The 5,618-nt window shown below is 54.7% G+C and overlaps 1 long non-coding RNA gene across 1 annotated transcript; it reads right to left on the bottom strand.

The window, feature by feature from the left end:
* Positions 1–3,006: 3,006 nt before the first annotated feature.
* On the bottom strand, positions 3,007–3,882 carry LOC107179275. The gene is made up of 2 exons (XR_001509868.2): positions 3,721–3,882; positions 3,007–3,497 (listed from the first exon to the last, which is right to left on the bottom strand). It is a non-coding gene; the product is annotated as an uncharacterized LOC107179275 (long non-coding RNA).
* Positions 3,883–5,618: the final 1,736 nt, after the last annotated feature.

Genomic DNA, 5,618 nt, shown 5'->3' with positions numbered 1-5,618 from the left:
TGGGGCTCGAACTCACAACCCTGAGATCAAGAGTCACGTGTTCTACTGACTGAGCCAGCCAGGCTCCCTGATTTCTGTTTTTTTGAAAAAAAAAACAACCAACAATCAGAATTAATACAGAAATGGGCATCAGAAATGGAATGGAAAGAAACAGCTTTTTATTTTTTCTCGTTTTTTTAAATGTTTATTTATTGATTGATTTTTAAAATTTTTTTTAACGTTTATTTATTTTTGAGACAGAGAGAGACAGAGCATGAATGGCGGAGGGTCAGAGAGAGGGAGACACAGAATCTGAAACAGGCTTCAGGCTTTGAGCTGTCTGCACAGAGCCTGACACGGGGCTCGAACCCACGAGCCGCAAGATCATGACCTGAGCTGAAGTCAGACGCTTAACGGACTGAGCCACCCAGGCACCCCAAGAAGCCGCTTTTTATTTTTATTTATTTATTTATTTATTTATTTATTTATTATTTATTATTATTATTTTCCAATATATGAAATTTATTGTCAAATTCGTTTCCATGCAACACCCAGTGCTCATCCCAAAAGGTGCCCTCCTCAATACCCATCCTCCACCCTCCCCTCCCTCCCACCCCCCATCAACCCTCAGTTTGTTCTCAGTTTTTAAGAGTCTCTTATGCTTTGGCTCTCCCCCACTCTAACCTCTTTTTTTTTTTTCCCCTTCCCCTCCCCCATGGGTTTCTGTTAAGTTTCTCAGGATCCACATAAGAGTGAAACCATATGGTATCTGTCTTTCTCTGTATGGCTTATTTCACTTAGCATCACGCTCTCCAGTTCCATCCACGTTGCTACAAAGGGCCATATTTCGTTCTTTCTCGTTGCCACGTAGTATTCCACTGTGTATATAAACCACAACTTCTTTATCCATTCATCAGTTGATGGACATTTAAGGAAGCCGCTTTTTAAAGAAGGTATTGAAACTTGGGTGACTTGAGAGAGACTTGAGGGAGAAGGGTGATGAGGATTCCCACTCCCTGGACGAACATCAGCAGTTCGTGCCGGTGGTAACAGATCAGTTCATCTGTCTTCAGTGATCTCACGGGACTCAGAACATGTGCCAACCAAGGGGGACGCTTTAAGAAACTTGTCCGGCATGTTAGTATGTGAATTCCTTCTAGCAGCCTTCAGAAGGTGCCACAACATGAGCTTTTGTTCCATTCTGCTCAAGATCGGGGGGAAGGGCGGGGCAAATATTTAACTATGTTGGGGGAAGTCCTTTTTTCTATAGCCAGTGACAACCACGCATCAAATAGTCATGAACCTGCCGCATAGCAGGAGCCACATTGTGCGTGACCCTAAGGTTAACGCACCAAACACAAAAGTCTGTGAGCTTGGCAAGTGGAACAGGGATATTTGGGAAGAGCCACGGGAGTGAATAACCCTCAACCTCTGGCCCTTTAGCCTCTCATTGTCAAGTGCCATGAAGGCAGGTAGGGGTAGCATTTCAAGAGAAATTAGGGGTGCCTGGGTGGCTCAGTCGGTTAAGCGTCCGACTTCAGCTCAGGCCATGATCTCACAGTTCATGGGTTTGAGCCCTGCATCAGGCTCTGTGCTGACAGCTCGGACCCTGGAGCCTGCTTTGGATTCTGTGTGTGTGTGTTTCTCTCTCTCTCTCTGTCTCTGCCCTTTCCCTGCTCACACGCTGTGTCTCTCTGTCTCTCAAAAATAAACAAACGTTAAAAATAAAAAAAAAAAAAAAGAAGAAGAGAAATTAGATAAAAAGCCTGCTTTCCACCCAAGTTAGACGATGATTTCCTCTCCTCACCTTTAGGCTGAAAGAAGAAAACCAGCCACCATGCTTGCTGTTGAGAAACCCCAGCCCTGGGGGATGGCCCAGTCTGTGGCTGAATGTTCTACTGGACAGGATTTCATGGCAGTGGTTGTTGGGTCAATGACATGACCCAAAACAAAACTGACAGCCAATTAACTAAGCTTCTGTGGGAATTGAAACTCCAGGAAACCCTAAAACCTGGCAAACTGGGGCTCGTGACGGCTTACCCTCTGGGTGATTCCTAAGCCCACGTCCCAGCACCAACGTGAAGCAGGTTCCCGGGTAGCTGTGTCCCCTCCTAGAACAAGGTGTCCCAAGAATCTCTCAAGGGCGGGTCTGCAAGACCCCAGAGAAGGGATCCCTTCCCAGTGGGCAGGACCAGGGGCGGCCATGTTTGCCGACGAAGAAGCCGAAGAAGGTAACCAGTAAAGCAAACCCCGTGAATATCTTGTTCCTGAGGTTTAATTTACTCCTCCTGGCTAGAAGACCAGGATGTGTGCTCTGTATCTTCCTTCCCTTTTCTGCTCTAGAGATCAAGCATGGAAGGAGAGGTTAAACTGATCGCTTAGCCTACAGATGGAGACAGATCCAAGGAGCCACCTTAGATGAGACTCCGTAGAAATAGACAGGACCGGGTGTCAGCTGAAGATACCAGCTCTGAGAATGGAGCCCTGGACGCAATAGTTGGACCTGACTTGGATCGCCTCCCATTTGGCAGGGGGACGAGATATTTGCGGTGGACTTTGTGGCATAACGATTAAGCAAGAGCAATCAGAATGGAGACATCTGGGGAAAGCCGAAGGAATTAAGCGTGTGTGCGTGTGTGTGTGTGTGTGTGTGTGTGTGTGTGATGGAGAGTGGATGCTCTTGGCTGTCCATCTGGCCCCCTCTTCTCGTAGCCCTTCCTCGCTTTGTCATGACAGAAGTGTAGCATATAAACTTGACCGCTGGCCATAACCGATTCCTGCTTCCCGGGGTTTGGGACCCGGACACAGTTCTCTCTGGGAGAAGGGATCCAGGCCACATCAGCGTGGCAGGTGTGACGCAGGTGGGCAAATGGGACAGGCAAGCAAGCGGTGCTGAGAAAGAACCCAAGAGCTCTGAGTTCTCGTGCTCCAAACTGGGCCGGGTGTCTGGGCTCCATGAGAACATCCTGTGCCTTTGCTATAGAGTCTCCTTTCCTGCTTGAGCAGTCAGCGACTGATTTCTGATTCTTGGGGTCCCTCATTTGCTGGGACAGCGACCTACCCTGGGTCATGCGGCTGGAGAACAAACTTAAGACATCTAATAATCAAGAGAGCCAACTGGACTAGCCCCCCCCCCCCACCCGGGGTTATCTCCCACCACCTCCTCCTGCCCTTCAAGCTGCGCCAAGGGCTGCGACTTGTGGCTCCGGACCACCCCAAGCTCCCTGACTCTGGGCCTTTGCTCAGGCTGTTCCCTTTGCCTGGACTGCCCTTCCCAACTGTTCCTCTTGCCCTCTCCGCCTCTTTCCTTGCCTGGCCGGTTGGCACAGGTATCGCCCACTTGGCCCCTGTCTAGAAGGGTCTTTGTTCCAGGCTGCAGCATCCCCCACTGTAGCACTCGGTCTGCTCGGTTCCGACTGCCAGGGTGCTGGCTGCTCCTCAGAGCGGGGCCTCCGCATGGATCGGGCTGGCATCCCGGCGTGAGCTCGGTGTCGGCACCCAGAGTGTTACAAGCGAGTCTGTGGAAGTGTGGGATGAATGAATGAATGACCCAGTCATGGCTGGACAGGCTTTGCCCAGCAGAAGGGTCAGGGGTCTGCAGCCGAGGGAGAGGAAGGACAAAGGTCCTGGTCCTGCCAGCGTGGGAACAGCTCCTTCCTTTCCTTCCAGCAGGCGCCCAACACCCAGGGACTGGGAGCCAGATGCTCAGAGGCTTGACAGCCTCGGGGAGTCCAGACTCACCTTCCAGAGCGGCCCCTCCACCCCTCATATCACCAGACATGGGGGTTCAGCCTGGATCGGTCCATCCGGAGGTTCTGCTCCCACGTCTAGGAAAAACCACTGCTTCCAGAATGAGGATGGGAAGGAGGGCGCCTCTGCTCCTCCCATCTGGCAGCCGCACCCCCCCACGCCCCCCCCCCCCACCACCCCGGCTTCCCCCACCAGCCTCCCAACCTCCGCTGCTGCCTGTGCTCCGAGCTGGAGACCACAGAGCCCAGAGCCTGGCAGCTGGATGGCACAACGCATGGAATACACTGCTCTCCCCAGCTCCCTGAGGCCCCCACCCCTGGGATCCTCCGCCCCCCAGGGTTCCTTCCCCCGGCGGGCTTGGGCCTTCACCTTCACCTTCACCTCTCCACCCCCCAGCGTGCGCTGATGAAAGGGCAATGGTGCAAAATTCGTTGGGGAGAAAAACAGGAAGTGAAGGCTGCAGAAACGCTCCCCGGGCGTTGGCCGCCCTTCCACCCGCAGCCTTACAGGAAAGTGGCGAGGGGGCAGCCCCAGCCCGGGCTGTGGGGGCGTGGGGTGGGGGTGCTGGTGGGAGAGTCCAGGAAAGACCCTTCCGCTGTATTTTTAGGGGCTGCGTCTTACAGAGCAAACGCTACATCTGTGTTCTGCACTTGACATCTCTCACCTGTTCACAGCGGCTCCTCAAGGTTAGTACGCCCACCCCCGTTTACAGAACGGCCAACAGACTCAGAGAAGTTAAGCGACTCGGCCAAGGCCACACAGCCTTTCCCACGGCCGGGTCATGGCTCCTTGATTCTTTCTCAGACTTTGATTTCTATTTGTGGTGTGTTTTTGTTCTGGGCCTGTGAGCGGACAGGGGGGCGGGGGGAGGGCGGAGGGGGAGCACTGTTTCTGGCTCCTTGGTCTGAGCACATCGGAACGGGTGGTAAGAAAAGGCTGCCGACTGACGGCTCATCCCTTGAGAGCCTGTTTCCTGCAATGTGTGAGCGGGAAGGTCCAAGTGTCCTGGTTCCTTTGTTAGAGACGGGGGTGGCGGTACCAGGGAGGGGGTTCAGCCGGCTGACAGCCCAAAGGACTCAGAACTCCAGATGAGTCCAGAACCCTCTTTCCCTTTCAAGCCGGGGACTCGGGGTAGCCCCAGTCCTCTAGCTTCACACCTGACAGGCATCGTCAGAATGAGAGCAAGGAGAAGAGGTACCCAGGCAGGGGTGAGGTCAAGGAGCAGGGAGACAACGCCCCGAAGGCCCTCCCCCCCACCGGAGCCCTCACTTGGACCCCAGCTCTCCCGGCCCCGGGACACGACGTCCAGGTCCCCGTCATCCCACAGAGTCGTAGATGGAGCCCCCCAGGCCCACGGAACCTGGCCACCGGTACAGAAGGCACCGCGGGCCCCCACCCCCCATCTCTGAGGTCGAAACCACAATGTCGTGCTGTGGCCTTCACTCACCCGTCACGACAGGGGTCCCTTTCCCAGAAGCCTCTGGGGGCTGCCAGACCACAGCAGAAGCCAGGTATGGACAGGCCCGGAGGCACCATCTGCGTCACCGGTCCCTCTGCTGCTCTCTGGGCCGTGGGTGGGCTCTGCGCCCCCCCCCCCCCCGCCTCTGCCTCCGCTCCCCATAGGCCGGGCTGCTGGGTTGCAGACTGCAAAAGAGAGAGGCCCTCCGGCCTTCAGCCTCAAAGGCGTGCCCGCCCCTTTCTGCCCTCTTTGGATAGCAGTCCGCCCCCCAGTACCGAGCAGCTCCCCGGGGCCAGCGGGACGCCTCCTTCCCTTTGCAGAGGAGACCCAGCCTCGGGTCACAAGCCGCTCCTCGTAGAAGGGAACTATTAACATGAGGTGTTATGGGGGCACCTGGCTGGAGCCTGCAACTCTTGACCTCAGGGCTGTG

Source organism: Panthera tigris, chromosome C1 (genome assembly GCF_018350195.1).
Source record: "Panthera tigris isolate Pti1 chromosome C1, P.tigris_Pti1_mat1.1, whole genome shotgun sequence".
Classification (NCBI taxonomy): Eukaryota; Metazoa; Chordata; class Mammalia; order Carnivora; family Felidae; genus Panthera; species Panthera tigris.
The sequence above is the reverse complement of the archived record's forward strand: the minus strand, read 5'-3'. Positions and strand labels throughout refer to the sequence as shown.